This window comes from Centrocercus urophasianus, unplaced genomic scaffold, assembly GCF_019232065.1.
Source record: "Centrocercus urophasianus isolate 14NV4802_14NV808 unplaced genomic scaffold, USGS_Curo_1.0 seq_28, whole genome shotgun sequence".
NCBI classification, from domain to species: Eukaryota; Metazoa; Chordata; class Aves; order Galliformes; family Phasianidae; genus Centrocercus; species Centrocercus urophasianus.
The window spans coordinates 1,004,572-1,021,748 of record NW_024884844.1 but is presented as its reverse complement, the minus strand read 5'-3'; the positions used below and the strand labels follow the sequence as shown (position 1 = coordinate 1,021,748).

At 47.0% G+C, this 17,177-nt stretch overlaps 1 protein-coding gene across 1 annotated transcript in view; it reads left to right on the top strand.

The window, feature by feature from the left end:
• Nucleotides 1–2,370: 2,370 nt before the first annotated feature.
• IGFBP2 (insulin like growth factor binding protein 2) overlaps nucleotides 2,371–17,177 on the top strand; it is a 65,761-nt gene continuing 50,954 nt past the window's right edge. The window contains exon 1 of the mRNA XM_042827197.1: nucleotides 2,371–2,494. The gene's annotated coding sequence lies outside the window, so the exon portion shown is untranslated. The remainder of the gene's footprint in view (nucleotides 2,495–17,177) is intronic.

Below are 17,177 nucleotides of genomic sequence, written 5' to 3'. Positions count from 1 at the left end.
TAGGCCATAGAAAAAAGATGAAGGCACAAATGTGGCCCAAAAAATGTTTGCAAGCACAAAATAATGTCCTGCTCTGGGAACTTTGCTATAAAAGGCATAAAAAGCACAGCTGTCTACTATTATGGTTTTGTTGTTAATTTTTAAGAGCAATGGTGATTAACCAGGGGGACAGATTCCCTAGGGATGTTTCTTAGTCTGGACTACTGAAAGAAATTCTGATTCTCAGGGCAAAGACTGAGCACTGGCTGTTCCTGTTCATCTAGACAGGGTCTATATGATGGTTTGCATTATACAGCTCTGTTTTTAAGTCTGTACAGTGGTAGTGATCAGTTGCAACATCTACAGGACTCACCACAGCCTTTCCTTGCAGTTTTCAAGCCCATGCTGTTGCTTTTGGCTAGCACTTACAGGTACACAGAACTACGGATTTTTATGGGTGGTAGAGAGGTGGAAGGGGCTGAGGTTGGAGTTCTGGTTTCCAGGAAGCTGTGTGAGGAGCTTTGCATTTAGAGAGCAGAGTGAACTGCTCCTTGCTGTTGCCCCAAACCATGTTCCTCGAGCAGGGAAAGGGCTCTAATTGTGTGGAACGTGTGATTTGCAGAGGTGACATCCCCAGGCTGATATGTGTAGGTCTGTCTCCAAACAACAGTCCCAAGACCACTTGGGTGTAGTCCAAACCAAGCAAGGTCTTCCAGTTTTGTAGGCTATTTATCACAGATAGCCAACCTTCTTCCACCCTTTTTGTCAGACCTTTGTCATTATTCTGCTAGGTTTGCAAGTTGGCTTGCAGGGTCTGGAGTAGTTTTTCTGCTCAACTGAAATACACTTCATTGCCACAATTTCCTACCCCCTTGAAAATGAACTAGCTTCAAGTTTTCCCTCATATAGACTTTCAAGCCCCTCTTTGCAAGGTTAAGCCAACAGGTAGTGGCTTTAAGTTCCACCACAGGAGGTTTGGTTTGGATATTAGGAAAAATTTCTTCTCAGTGTGTAAAGGTATTGGAATAGGCTGCCCAGGGAAGTGGTGGAGTCACAGTCCCTAGAGGTGTTCAAGAAACATGCAGGGGTGGCACAGAGGTTTTAGTGAGCCCTGTGGTGATGGGTTGATGATTGGACTAGATGATCTTGGTGGTCTTTCCAGTCTTAATGATTCTAGGATTTGCCCTTAGCCACCTGTCACCAGTGAGCTTGGAGGGAAGGACACAATGAAAGGCTACCAAGCCTCCAGTGGTGTCAAGACTGGTCAACTCTGTGAGTTAAACCTTACAGAAAATGAGTTCTGCAACAACTCTGGGTGTGCAAGCGTGATGTGGAGGAATTCTGCAACTTTGGACATGCATGCCAGGAAGATATGCCATAGCTAGAGCCACATGAGAAGTGGCCATTTCCTCTTGGGAAAACATCTGAAATAGCGAACTAAGGATTTATCCTGAATTGGGGTGAAAATTTATTTGTGAATCCCAAACAATGACTCTCGCAGAGCTGTGGGAATGTTGCTATAAAAGGCATGAAAGGCCCAGCTGTCTATGATTATTGTTTTCTTGTTAATTTTTAACAATGAGGGTAATTACCCACTGGAACAGATCCCCCCCGGGATGTTTGTTGGTCTTTGAGTATTTAAACTATGAGATCCTGGGAGCAGACATGTCTAGGGCAAAGTGTACGTACAACACCAAAAACCGCAGTGCCTTCAGCCATGGCTTGTGCAAACCTACTTTCAATTGCATGGCAGCAGTCTGGGAGGACGCTTGTGGCCAGACACGCTGTCTTAGAGGGGTGTCGGCTCCCACTGGGGTGGCAGTAAGCCTTGGGAAAACCTGGAGAGCTGGGTAGCCCTGAGTGCCTGGAGCCTTTCTCAATTTCACCAGACTGGTATTTTACAGCAGAATGTCTTCAGTCAGACTGTTCCTAGTGCAGAACAATTAGCATTTGTTTTAACAGAGATTGAGACTCTTAGGAAAGAGTTTCAACAGCTAAAGTATCAGCCTTTGGTCACCAAGGCTTTTTTTTTTTTGTCTCTCCCTGTCCCCGTAGGCTGTACAAGTACCTTCTCTTACAGGAATTGGTTCTGGAGCAAGTGGACACTTGCCACTAGGTTATACTTCTGGGCAGAAAATTAACACCAAGCCGATTTTGTAAAGCAGAGGATAGACCCCCTTGCACTGCATGCAGTCACGCACGCACTCCCTGGCATCTAATTAATAACTTGCTGTTAAGCAGTGGCTACTTCCTTGCATAATTTCAACACAGTTGCCAAGTGGAAAATCGAAAAGCAAGACAGAGCCAAAAAAACTGTGGTGCTAACAACAACAACAAAGGTTTAAAGTTCTAGGAAATTTCACTATATGAGGTCAAAATTCCTTGCATGTTCAGGGTCTGTGCTGTTCGCTGGCAGATGATACTGGTCAACATGGCAAGGCCCTTTCTATTGAAAGCCCTGCTCTCCTAAAACACCTCTTGTTTGACTGGAATTTTTCAGCCCTAAAATGCACAGGTATCTGGGAAGGGGGAGGATGTGGGGAGAATGTGGGACTGGATTTGAAGAGAAATCTAGGAGGGCTTTTGTCACGCGTAAGGAGGTTGCATGTGCTTTGTGGGATGGGACTAGCAGGGAAGGATGGCAGAGCATTGCTCCTAGGACAGGGCCAGGAAGAGTATGGGGTGACACAACTAACAGATTTGCAGAGCAGAGGGCATCCATACATGGGCTAACAGCTAAGAGAAACCTGGTCCTAATTTTTCTGGGAATTGAAGAAAGCATTTGCCCATGAGGCTCCTCTCCTTGTTTGCCTGTCAGCAGTTGGAGGCAAGGGCTGTGCTTGCCTGGTTCATGGCACTGAAGGCTTTCCTCTGGGCTGAAGAGTTTTGGCACAATGCTGTTGGAAAACAATAACAATAATGTCTCGTGAGTTAGGTTTTCCACTCTTTTATACTGCTGGCCCTGGGGAAGAGCTGAGGCGTGCAACACTGTTGGCACAGCCAGAAGTACCACAGCTATCAACAGCTGAATTGAGGAATTGTTTTTTTATGTGTCTTCGTGCTCGAGGTTATGGGAGATGTGAGGGGAAGGGGCCCAAGGGAAGGCTGGTGTTAAGAGTGGATCATGAGCTGTTTCTGCTTTGCTTGCCTTTCCTCTGTCGTCTTCTCTCCATGGAGGAATCCTGTGGAGGCACATGCTTATAACTTTTCCCAGAAGTCTTCATGAGGTTGGCAGCTCTGGGATCTGTGTGTCTGGAGGCTAGCTATGTCTATAACACAAAGCCAGCAGCCTCAAAAACATGTCCTATGAGGAAAAAGTCTGAAGGATCTGGAGATAGAAATGTTTTTTGACTTTTTTTTCTTTAATACGCAAGAAGTGATAGTCTCATTAATTACCTGTTCTATGGCTGATGTGATAAGCAATGATATTCCAAATTGCAGCAAGAGAGATACATGTTAGGGGCTGGTTGGCTTTACTTTGAGTTGGGGTTGGAGCAGAGACTTGCAGAGGTACTTTCCAGCCTCTGTTATTCTACAATTCTGTATCAGGAGCAGCTTATTAGCAGCAAGAATGGCCACACGGTGGAGAAATTAGGTGCTAGAATTGTCTGAAAGTTTTTAAGTTGGAAGGTAGACAAGCACTTGTCAGAAATGGCTCTGGTAGAGCTGACATTGGTAGGAGACATGAGAGCAGACTGTCCTCCTAAAGTCCTTCTGGCTTTCACTTTGAAGAACAGCACAGAGCTCTGAGGGCAACAGGTTGTGCATGTTTCATTCTTGATTGGAGCAGTCCAAGACTTATGGACACCTGTTGTCAGATAACATAGGGAACCTGTGAGGCTGAAGGGTTTCATCAAGAAAAATGCCATTCCATGTGTTCACCCTCCTGGCTGTGGGTTGTCCAGAGAGGAAAGGAACCAATTCTGTGGGTGACTCATGGCCTTTTTCTAAAAGACCCAATAATGTTGGGTTGAATCACTGTGCAAACATGGGCAGAGCTGTGAACGATACCCAGAAGTATTGGCCTCCTTCCTCTGCTCTCAATTCAGGGTTTTATTGCTACATCTAAACCTGTGGCTTACAGTTCTTAGGGAGGTATGTTTAACAGCATGCAAGTATCATCAGCCAGATCTCTTCCTCTCTGCCCTGAGTCTCTATGTGTGAAGCACTGATGGAGGGGCCTGTAGCTTCTTGCATCTTCTTGCTTCTGTGGGATTCCTGTGGGCTGAGCATGACTGAATGGCTGCGGTCCTGGAGATGAGAAATGCCTCACACCCTGCTGGCATAAAAAACGGATTATGTTCCCCTGCCTAGTGCATTTGTTCAGTACCCATTCCATGAGGCTGCTTCTTGCGCTGTTTTCCTTGCAGGATATGACTGTGTGTGCATAATTAGCCAAGAAACATTAGCTTAATGACTTGTGTGTGTCTGAGTTAAGTCTAACTCCATCTCAGATTATTGTCTTCCCCCTCACCTTTCTCCTGTTGGAAGATCTCTAATTCTCTGCAGCACAAAATGCTCTGTCATGCTTGTCCCAAGGGGTTGGATGTGGGCAGTGTCTCCTGCTGGTCCCCAGCCCAAGAAGCCCTGCTATCACACACAATTATCTCTTTGACTCATTGCGACTTTTATTGCCCTCTTCCCTTCTTTTTTTTTTTTCCTTCTTTTTTTTCCCCAAGTGTGATTTGCTCTTTCAAAGCTATTGTTTCCAGCCCTGTATTCCCAGCGGCTCTGGAGGACTGCAGCATATCCATGCAAGAATTACAGAGGCAGGCTCTGTGGTCTGATCAGTGCAAGAGTTCAAACTGAGTGATCGTTTTGGTCTCTTCTGGCTGGTTTCTGAGCCTAGAGGTTAGGCACAGGGAGAGAAATATCTGGCCAGCAGGCTGCATTGGGCGGGAGCCTGGTCCCAAAGCAGAGTCCTGCAACGAATGATTGGTTCATTCTGAGGTCAAGATTTTGGTCACCTCGAGTGGCCCACAGCCACTAGCTAAGCAGTAGCTCAGGTATGGTGAAGGGAACACTGACTGTTTGGTCTCCTGAACAAATGAAATGCTCCTGAAGGGCTTCTCTTCTTTCTCTGTTCCTGGCTTGGCCAAAGCACAGTGCTGACTCAGCTAGTTGGCTTTGCCTCTGCACACAAATGGATTAAGCTTCTAGAGCCACCACTGTGGAAATATTTGTGGTGATCAGACCAGCACAGTGACATCTAGAAGGAAAAGCAAGATCTGGGCATCTTGTGAGCTTACTGATAGGTAAAAGCATGGTCAGATAGGTCACAGCCCACTGAAGTGGTATTTCCCTTTCCAGTTCCTTCTTCCTTGCCTTCTTGCCCAAAGTTTGTTGGAGTCCTCATCTGCAGCTCAGTGAGGAGAGACCTGTACTTGGCCACTTCAGGGGAGCTGAGGAAAGAAGCACCTGGGAGGATTATTTGCTTTGAGGATTTATCTTTGGGCGGTTTGGGTATGCAAACGATCCAGCTGTGTTGGAGAAAGTGGTTTGAGATCCAGTCTGGAGCCACAGGAAAATAAGTGACAAGTTTGTGTCTTTTATTTCCTCACCAAATTGCATTTCTGATGTAGATTTTGGAAAGCATCAGCTTCAGACTAGGTACCAGGAGGAGCAGTCTGAATTAATTTACCTATTTCTGCTTTAAAAATTCTAAAGGTTTATTTTTCATTCTGGAAGCATTGTGACATTTCTCTTATTGTTGAATACACTGTCCCTATTAGAGAGTGTCACTCATTTGATGTAGATATAAATCAAATGCATTCCTTTCACTGATGCAATTAGTGAGCTGAAGGCATGGGGAAATTGTTGTTTAACAATTTGAAGACTGCAAACTGAGGCTTCAAGAGCAACAGCAAATCCCTGATTATGATGAACAGTGCAAAGATGTGCCAATACTGTTTAGTTACCTGGTTAGAGGATGCAGGTTCCCTTCCTGACAGTTTCAGAAAGACTGTGACAGGGCAGGAATTTTAGATTCACTAGCTCCTGTGGAACCAAACCCATATGAACTATCTCATCTGATGTGCTTCTAAATTTCTCAAAGGAATTGTTTATGCAAGATGAAAACCAGTCCTTTGTGTGAAACTGAGCATTTCAACAGGGGATGTCTCTCTGAATTTTTTCCTAGATTTTTCATGGGAAAATGACAAAACAAACCCCCAAAGTTGGTTTTTGGGTTTGTTTTTTGTTGGTTTTTTTTTTGTTTGTTTTTGAGAAATTTATGGGCTTTTGAAAACTGTGGAAGTTTTGTTTCTTCATCCTAAACTTAAGAAAAGAAGGTCAGTGAAAATGATTTAAAAAAAAAAAAAGCAGGGAAGAGCAGCAGTATCTTAATATCTTTTTTTCCCGGCCGGTTTGGCTGATTTTTCACTAAGCCATTGTAAAAAGCCTTAGAAGAGAATGAGAACCCCATGCCTTGGTTGCACCAAAACTAGCTGCCTTGTAAGTCAGTCCCATTCAAACAGCCTGGTGATGGTGCCGCAATGAAGATGGCCAGATTCCTTTAGCTGTCAGCTCCTGTGATCAAATCTTGGGGTTTGGGCCCCAATGGGATTCCTTGGCAAAGCATTTGATCCCTGTTTGCACACAGGCCCCACATCCCTTCCACATTTCTGAGGAAAAGGAGATAGGAAGCTGCTAGAAGCACATGGAGCAGGGACTGGCTTCTGCTCCTCTTCTGCTCCATGCATCTTCCTCCACAGAAGACATTGCCTATCAAAGGACATTGCTGGAACCACTTCTTGTGTTTTTCCCTGGGCACAGGTGGGTGAATTCACTGTTGCTGGCTATTCTTGCAGGCTCTCCCTGTCCTGCTGAGCAAACTAATCCTACTGTCATATCTTTCCCTCTTCCAGACCTTGAGAACAAACCTTCATTTGAAACCGTGGTCATCTTTAAACGACTAGGGATGTGTCCAAAGCAGGATTTATCCCTTGTTTTCTAATGGACAAAGCAACCTAATCTCTCTTCCCTTAGGGTCTTGCACTGAAGCTTCACAAGTCTTCAACGGGACTAGCTGAGCCAGCATCGTGCTTGGTTTCACTGCTGTGATGTTTTGGGCTGTCAATGAGGAATTGATGTCAGATGCACATAAAAATATCCATGCATATGTAATTTCTTGTTCCACAAATGCTATGGGCCAGGTCACCCTACTGCAGGCAGGTTTTCTCCATCAGGCTTAGAGGGATAGAAAGGGTGAAAGGGGTGCCTGGGCTGCAGTGAGCCAGGGACGGAGGCCAGCTGTCCCATGCACAGGTCTCCAGGGCTTTAACCTCCAGACCACAGCACTCAGCTCCTTCTGAAAAAGGACAAAGCTGCTCAGCAACACTGTGGAACTGGGAGGCTTGCGGGCTGAAATGAATCCAAAAGACATATTAACAGGCATGAGAGGCTGGTGATGAAATAGCTAAGGTATTAATACAGCCAGAGAGTGGTAATGAATACAAGAAATGCCCACATTTCCCCAAGAGGTCCCAAAGGTCTCTTGCCCAGAACATTGTGATCCTAAAGGAATCCTTTTTAAAAAGCTGAACTGCGGGGCTAGCACTTCAGGAACAAAATCTGGGCTAGTGTGCTCACTCAACTGCTCTTGGTCATAGACCTCTTGGCTGATGAGACCCTGATATGAGATTTGTGCTGTTTAAAGAGCACGGATATGATTCCCTGGGGCTTATCACCAAAGAGCTGCTCTGAGCCCTGTCAGATGCAGGTTTCCCCTTGCCTCTTCTGGATGGCAGGAATCTCTCACTGTGCCCTATGACTGTGATGGAGGTACCAAAGCATGAGTCTCTCTTTTCAGATAAGACTCTGTCATCTGGTCACAGGGAGGATCTTGCTCAGCTATTACTCAATCATGTATAAAATGTATTCCAGTATTCCAGTACTTTCCTGTATCTCCTCATCTCTCAGCTGCTGGAGGAGAACCATGGGGTACAAAGCATGGGCCAGCACAGGCTGAACTTCCACCATCATGCTTTGATCTGAACCACTTTTCTTTGTTGACTTGTCCCAACATTTCTTTAGTGCACAGAGGACCTGAAGATGGCCCATCAGTGCTGAGCAGAGCTGAGGTGAGAGAGCACAAGGAGAGGGTGGGAGCTGGGGGCTGAGGAGCACAGACCAGGCTGTTGGTGGGCTGAACATCTCTGGTGCTGGATAAGATACAAACACCATGGCAGTGAGAAAACCAGTGCAAGTTTGATGGATCTTCCTCTGAAGTTAATTAAAAACTAGTGCCTATTTGGCCTGGTTTTTGAGGAGCTGAACCTAGATTTTAGGAGTAATTCAATGCTGCCTTGCAGTTTTTTGACTTGTAGACGGGAGACCGTCCCACTATTGGTGTGGGAAAGTCCCTGAGGCTGTTCCTGGGACTGCACCCACACTGCTCAGCCCATGTCTGGCTCTCTTTTAGCCTTTCTATTGTTCTTTTTCTCTTGTTTCCTTTTTTTAATGTCCTTTTTGCCATTCAGGTTGGCCTAGTGAGGAAGACCTGGTGAGAGGAGGCCTTTTAGCACATTACTAGAGCCATGAAAACCCCACCATATTTTTGTTATATAGTGCACCTGATGTGATAGTTCTTACAGCCATTCTTTGCTTTAGTCATTTACAAGCCCTGATTTTAGTCCAAAACAAGCTTCCTTGAAATAAAATAATCTTTTTCCACTCTTCCTGTAGAAGCCAAAAGTATTTTAAGTTGGACTGGACTGGCCAAGACACAAGGTGGAGAAGAGGCTGGTATGCCTGGGACATAAGAGAAAGAATATGAAAGGAAGGATTAAACTTGGTGTTTTATATGTACTTGTTGAGTCAATTTATAAGGTGCCTTTTGCAAAACATTTTGAGCACAGCATGAAAAACCACAAAGCAAAATATTTAAAAAATCTGGACACAAAGCCAACACATCCCAGAGTACAGCCAAGCAGCAGAGGAGAACCTGGCACAGGGTGAAGTTCTCTAACCATTGGGCACCAGCAGAAGGACATCTGTATCTGTGGGGCAGGGTAAGGCAGGGGGGGATGGATCTTTTCCCTGTAGCCAGCCAGGAGGGGTCTCTGTGGGCAGCCTAGTGGAAAGAAGTGGGCCCTATGGGCGGCTCAGGCTGTCATTTCTCTTCCAAGCAGAGACCTGGGGTGAAGGACACAGTGGAGATAGGGTGACCTGGTGGAGCCTAGAGGTGACCCATTGCAATCCCAGCTGGTTACCAGGTGGTCTACAAAAGCAGGGCTGCTCAACTGGGGAGCATGCCAATGAGGACAACTGGTGCTCCCCTGGCACTGCTGCCTCTGGCCTGGATTCAGCAAGAGGCCAATTAACAGCCCGTTACAGTGGCTGTTTCACCTGGCCACAACATGAGCACAGATGTTCGTGGCAAGGTCTGCATTATGGGATTTTCTTGCTCGCATTTGAAGGTCAGGACAAGTGTTGATTCTGGCAGGCTGTGGTGCTGAGGGCAGCCTCCAGCTGGGACTGCAGAGCCTGCTCTGGGCTTAGCCCTGAGCAGGGTTGTTGTGCTGCCCAGGCCTTTGGGAATGGCATGTGGAATCTTCATGCAAGGAGCACCTTAAGCACTGTGGTTAAGGTCACACGTAGCTGGGTGAACTCTTGAGTGACTTTAAAGGCAGGCATGTGACAAATATTGAGAATTTGGCTGAAGTACAGACCTCAGGACAAAGCTGGAGGGTCTGTTCCTCCTAAATCACTTTTAAGGGTGATGAGGGACTGAGAAGGTAATAGAGGAGAAAAATGATCATGCTGAGAGCTATAAACAATTCGGGATACATTTTTTTAGCATCTGCAGCATAGTTAATTTCCTGATGCAACATTTCTTCTGAAAACACTTTACTGTAATAAAAGTGAAGGAACAACTTGCTTGGGGGAACAATGATAAATCTTCTGTACAGAAGGGCATTAATCAGCTGTACAGAAGGACCCGGTGTGGCTCAGACTGGGGGAGATGAGTGAGATCAAGCAAATGCGAACTTGGTAGGTTTCATTACTCCCTTCCCTGCAGTCATCTTTGTGCCTCTCTCACAAGGAAGAGAGCAAAATGCTTAAAACCCAAGAAAACCAGCTTGTAAAACTACAGCTGTTGGTGGTGAGGCCCCAGATAGGACTAGAGTCTGTTTTTAGTTCTTGTTTTTGTCAACTGACTGGAGCTTAAGTTAACAAAGCATCCTGTTAGTTGGTTGTGACAATTGCTAAAAATAATTAGGCTTTGGGTAATCGCTGCTGGGGAAAGGGATTTTGGATAGACTTTGAAAGAGGTCTAGGTTCTTTTTGCTTGGCTTTCCCCGTGGGAAGACTAAGGTGAAGTCAGAGATACTCTAAATGTGATCCATTTTACTGACACATTTTACTGACACACGATCTGCTTGTCCACTTGTCCATCCATCTGTCCTAGTCTTGGAAGAGAGGTGGTATCAGGAATTATGGAGCTCCTGTTGGGGTCCTGAATGAGAAGCATGGGGAACTCACACACATGGCAACACCTCCTGCCTTTCTGTCGCATGGTTTTCAGGTATTACTTAGAGACTGCTGTTGCCTTGAAGACTTCATCAGCTACAAGCAGAGCTTACTTACAGCTCTTTAGAAGTATTTGTGTGCCCAAAGCAGAGCGATACTGGTGTGGAAGATGTTAGAATAGGGACTGATACTTGGCACTGCCGCAAAGCATTGCTGCAGGGGCTAGTTTGCATGCAGGAAGATTTGACCTTGAACTTTCTCCTGCAGTTCAAGCCAACATCCCCTACCCTCTAGGCCTGAAAAATGTTCCTCCCCCTTGTTTTAAAAATACATTTGTTATGTCTAATATCTCTGGCCAAGGCAGTGCTACAGATTTTTACCCGCAGAGCTATGTGGGTCAGGGGTGGGGGGTGATGTGATTTCTGAGCAGCTTTTGCTATGCTCAGTGAAGTACCCAGTGCAGCTACACCAGCAGAGCTGTACTCTTCTGAAGTCAGCTTATTGCAGGGACAGTGACTTTACTGTTTCAGTGTGCAGTGCAACCCAGTTAGGCTTTCTGGGCTGACAGTGGCAGCCTCAGGTCAGCTGTGACATCCAAATTGCTGCTTCAAGAGTGGATCCACATGGATGACACTGAGCTTGCTATCAAGCCTTTCCAGGTGTCTCTCCCCACCATTGGTTCTGCTGTGTCAGGAGAAGCTATGTTTTCCCACAGGCCATCATTTAAACCTCATGTGCATGCAGGAATCCTTGCTGGCTCCCGCACAGCTCTGTGCCCTGACCTGTCCCATGAAATTAAGAGACTGGCCCACAAAAGCTATTGAGATGGAGTTGTTTCTGCAGTAGCTAAATGGCTGGAAGTGTTTGAAAGCTACATTATCTTCCCATTGTGCCACTGCTTCTCCTCCATTTGACTCTCCCAGAAGAAGTGCGTCCTCAGAGCATGGTACAGCACGGCACAGGCACCTGGGCAAAGCCAAACACACTTATCATGGGGAGACCTTGCTGAGAGCTGTCTCTCATCTCTCCCTGTCATGCTGTATCCACCCACAGCTTCATGCACTTAGAGGTCCAGTCTAGTCAAACCCACAGTGGTTTGGTGCTCCACTTGCCCCTTTACTGGTGCTGGCCTTCCCCTACTGTCTGGTGCCTACTGGTTATTCTGGTTTGAACACAGCCCTGCCTGCTGGAAGCCTGCTTTCTTTCTGAGCATCATGCAGGAGGAAGCTGGTTGGCATCCATAGTGGGTTTTGCACCTTTGTGCCACTTGCTTGGAACTTCTCTCTGCTGGTGTTGCTGAATTCACATGACAGTAGAAAGCAGCACTCAGGAAGACAGACTCCCAAATCTTTAGAATTTCAGCTAGAAAAACTTGTTTCATTAAGAAGCTGAGCAATTCCATCAACTACAAACGGCAAGAGGAAGAGGCTTCTTTTTCCAGCATACCCTCCATCACTTTCTATATCTATTACAATTTCTAGTTCTGCCGTATCTTACGTGCTCAGTTTTTCCCTTTGTCCTCACCTTGCAGCTGCTAATGCATGCAGCCCTGCAGCAATGCAGAGCTGCTTATCTGGCTGGGCTCGCCGAACTCCTGGCATCCGGCAGAGGGCAAGCGAGCTAAGAGAGCATCCCCATTCTTGCAGTCCCTCCTTCTCTGCTCGCATCAGGCCCATGCTGACAACTCCAGCGAATTGCCAGGAAAGGGATCGTTCTGATCGTTCTCATCTCCCAGCAGATGAGATTCATTTATGCAACGTCATTTTCCCCCCTCTTTTTTTTTTTTTTTTTTTTTTGGTTGTTGGGGATGTCTTTTATCAGGACAAATTAGTGAAATCACATCGTCAAAGTGATTTAAAGTGTTGTTAACTCTCGAAAGACTGCAGCAGAAGGGCAGCAGTTGTTATCCATTTGCTTCCTTTAAAGGGTCAGAGTTGGGCTGTACGTGCTGCAGGCTGGGAGAGTCAACAGTGCTGAAGGAAATCATGTACTCATCTGCAATTAAATGCTTGTTGCATCTGAGCTCTCTGGCTCTCTGAGGCTTTTCTGAAAAATCCCAATGCCTGCAATGAAGGTAATAAAAGTCTTACTCCAGTTCACAGCTGTTCTGGTAGGTGAAAAGTGAGTAACTGGTCTATTGTCTAAGATTATACTGGATAACTGGATACAAGGAACAAGTATTTTACAATTGGGTAGTGAAGAATGGGAACAGGTTGCAAAGAGGGATGGTGGTTGCCCCATCACTAGAGACATTCAAGGTCAGGCTGGACCAGGCTCTGAAGGCTATAAAAGGCTGCATTTGCTCTTGGCTGCTCCCACAGCACAGTGTGGCCACAGCAGAGTGCCCACAGGGACAGACTGACCCATGGAAAAGATGGGCACTGGAGAAGGAGAAGGATGGATCAAGCACAGGGCAAGCAGCAGGTTGGCATCTTCTGGCCAGACGTGTATCTCAAAAGTCAGAGTCTTGCATGGGGTTTCATAGAATATCCCAGATTGGAAGGGACCCCTAAGAATCGTTGAGTCCAAATCCTTTGGGGAGGCTAACTTGGATCCTTCATTTTAGAGCTGTGGGTGAAGGAGGTGGACCTGTGCTTACAGATGGCTCTTTTTTTTTAGTGGAACAGGTTTTGTTTGGAGCCTGTTAGAGACAATAAACAGGAAGTCCTGCAATGACATTTTTATGGAGCTGCTTTGCAGAGTGGGGCTGAGCTTTAAATCCAAATTTAGTTTATTTGAGTGGGAGCGGCCTCGTTATTAATGTCCACTCACTTTCAAGGCAACATAATGAATTTTGGCTCAGGCAGCTCCCATGTCCATGCAAACCCATACGCTAGGTCTGTCCTGGTACCTCCGCAAAGGCCCTTTACTCTTCCATTGGTCTATGTTGGCACTTGTCCTTTAAGACCTCAGCTGCACTGTTTTTGTGTGGAGTTAATTAGCAAGCTGTATTCTGCAGCAGAGATGACTTAATTTTAAGGCTTAAGTAGCTTTGTACATCAGGCCATTAAATTTTCCTTGGAAATAAACACAGAGCTATAAACCTAAAATTGTGCTCTACTGTGGTGCGAGACACCAGAATCTTAAATGAAAGGATAGGAGCAGTTCTGGATAATAACTAACATGTGATAGCAAGTGATGAGGAGGGGCTGTGGGCTGGGTTTGTGCAGCCTAAAGACAGAGCCAGAACTGGTTGCTGTGTTTGACTTTAAAGGGAGGATTCAGAAGAGATAGAGTTAGGAGTACCTTTTAGTGCATTTCCCTTGCCCTAGGAGAGCTCTGTGCATTGGGTTAAGATCTAAATGGTACCCTGCCAAAACAAGGCTATTCCCTATGTTTTTCCAGTGCTTGTTTTATGTCTCCCATGAGGCAAGTGTAGTTATTTCCCCCAAGAGGCTCTGACTCTATCAGCTAGGGACCAGCAGCTGGAGCTCTTTCTCACTACAAACTTATACCACTCTTCCCTTTGCCTTCACCCTGTCCATCAGAGCCCTTTCCACGGGCTCATGTCATACATCCCAGCTCCTCCTTCCCACAGTGTTGTTACACAAAGCAGCATCTCAGCATGGTGCCTTGGAAAGGGCTGTTTTCTCTCCTGAGCAGAATCTTCAAAGTTGTTATTGCTTTTCCAACAGCAAACACCAAGCAAATGGAAACGTTGGCTGATTCTGTGTGTAAAATTCTTAAGCATCGACGTGTGCTTTGAAATGCTTTCACCCCACTGCCCTGCCCAAGGGGTACCAGATGTTGGGGGAAGCCTGTCAGCACCAATGTCAGAGGGACCTATGGGTCCCCCCATTTGTCAGAGTTAGCCATGAAGGTCAAGGAGCAGGTCGGGAAGCTCTGCAGCTGGTAGATGTAGGACATGTTATGGCTCCTGTACACCACCACCATGTAATAAAGGATTTGTCTCCCTTGTCCTTATCAAGTCCTCTTCCATCAAGAATGGACCCAGTACATGCTGAAGTCAGAGAACACTGTCCACACAAATCCCTTCTGTTCTTATACTGTCATCCCTATAGCCTGAGTCACGGTGCCTGACTGCCCCACGTCAGTGTAGAATCCTTTCTGCATCACCTTTTCCTGGCAGCTGCTGGGCCTCAGGCTGCTTCTTACCTTTGAGATTAATGAAGGCATCTTGGAGAGATATCTAGGGATGAGCAACCACAGCTGCTGGGGAACGCAACCACAGTTCAGAGCTACCACCATGGCTCCATGCCCCACACTGATGGGCAGCTTTAGCTTTGCTGATCTGTAGTCAATGCTGCAGAAATCTGGTCAAACCAGCCCTGACCACTCCAAAGCATTCATAATGACTGGGTCAGGATCACGGATAATGAGTTTAGGGCTGCTCTAAAGACGTGTCAGATAGGATCCATGTAAAGAGTGGCCTATAATTGACCCTTCTGCTGACATCTGCACTCTGCACCTGGGGAGTGCAGTGTGGGGAAGGAGTGGGCCCCGGGGCACATAGCGGATGAGGGTCAGTGGTCATCCCTAGGCACAGCTGCTCTGCAGACCTCTTCCCCATTGCTCATGGCCAGAGTTGGCTAAACCTCTGAAAGAAAGCAAGAGCCCAAGTTCCTATCCTCACAGCCTTCTTCCTCACTGCCTTCCCTTCCTCATCATTGTCGGGCAGCTTAGGGATGCAGGAGGCTCTTTGCAGGGGGAGTGCTTTGTGTCAGCCTCTTCAACAGGAGGCTGCAGAAATACCAAGGCACTTTTATTCCACTTCCCTCCTTTTATTTATTTATTTTTCTTCCTTACCCCTAGAGCTACAAATGAGGGCAAGAAAAATGCAGGAGCATGCATTGTTTTCTTTTCCCTCCACCCAGCGCTGTAAAATACCCCTTAATGGTTGGGAGCAAGAGGATCTCCAGGCTGGGCCTCCACTTTGTGTTTGCAAGTTTATTTTTCTTAATTCATCCTTGACAAAGGACAGAGCCATAAAAGACCCGACCAGCACGTCTGTGGGAAAAAACGGCCCTGAAAAGGGTCGGAGGAATACTGCCGCATTTACAAACAATCCCGAGGGCGAAAGCCTCTGTGAAATGCGGCTGCAGTTATAAGTCGCCTTTCTAGGAACAAGCCTACATCTGTTTGGCAATGCCATATTTTGTAGGGTAAAATAAACCCTTGAGAACAAACAGGCCAGCTTCTTCAGAGGGGTAAATGTCTGAGAACAGAGCTCGCTTGTTAATCCTAAAACTGTCAGCAGAGACCCGCTGCAGAAATTATAGCCGGGCATGGGCACTCGAGCCGCTTTCTCCTCGCCCCCCTCAGCACAACAGCTGTAAAACCCTCTTTGTTGTTCTCCTGTGGCCAAGGGGCTTTGCAGAGAGCTCTCTGCTGGGGCAACAAGTGGTGACACTGGGTGCTAATCGGGAACCTGTCCCTTGCCAGGAGTTATTAATGGCATGGCACAATGGCGTTGCGCCGAGTGCCTGGCAAAGAACCGGGCTGAAACCCTCCCTTAGGGGAATGACCCCCATCAGCCATCTAAAAAATGCTTTACAATGAGGCTCAGGCTGTCCCTTGTGCTTACAAAGGCTGAAAGGCAGATATCAGCCCGTGTACTGAGAGTGCGAGGGCACGGATCTCACCACTGGGAGAAAACCAACGTTGGATGCTTGGAATATTTAACTGCCTGCAACAGATAATTAGCCAAACCCTCTTACGCCTCCAAATATAGGTTCATTAGTCATATGAAAATATCTCATTGGAACCAAATGTGAGTCATTAGTGAAGTCAACGGCAGATCATAAAAAAGGTACTGAGAGCCTTGAGAAATCGTGAGCATGCAGCAAGAATAACTCAGCGCGTTGTACACGGAACATCTGCTCACAGGGGCTGCCGTGTCCCCATTCCCACTGTGAGATGTGCAGCAGGAACACAGAGCTGGCACTGGGATTCTTCTTCCTCTTCTTTTTAGCCTTTAAAGGGAGAGGGACTCTGTTTGGTGAAACCCTTGTAAAAATGGAATTATTTTGGGGGGAAATCTGGGGAGTGGGGTGGGAACGTGTGCTTAGTGCTGGGGGGCATAGCAGGGGTTTCCCATCCCTTTTTGCACCCATTGGTCCCATAAACATATTGTGAAGCTCCACTGCTCCATGATGGGAGTTGAGTTGCACAAGGGGCACTTCAGCTTTTCCTTAATTTGAAAAGGAAAGCACAAGGAGTAGAAAACCTGCAGCAGAGAATGGCAAATGTAAGTGCCATGGCACTGACATTGCCCTGGCTGACCGAGCTCAAACTCAGAGCACGGCTTGAACCATCTCATCCCATGACGACACGATCAGACTTCCCAGTTCCATCAGTCAGGTTGCGACCCCTTGGCTTTGCTATTCAGTTTCTTAAGTAACTAATCAGTGTAACGCCCCCCGTGCTTTGAAACCTCTGGGTGAACTATGACAGCGGAGCAGGGGGAGTGGAGTGTGCTGGGGCTTAAAATGGGGGTTTTACACCGAAGCACCGAGCCTGGAGAGCGTCCCCTCTTCCTGAGGGAAAGCACTGCGGAGGGCTGTCCCCAAGCCCCCACAGCCGGACCCGACCCCTGGGACGCCCCCAGCCCCATTCCCGGCTCTCTTTGCGGATTTCTCCACACCAGGGCAGGGTCCATTCTCGAGGTACCCCCGCAGCCACCACCTCCCCCTGTCAGACCCTGCTTTGCCCAGCCTCTCGCACGACCCCCACCGCGGGTGGGCGGCTCTAGGACCCCGCGGCGG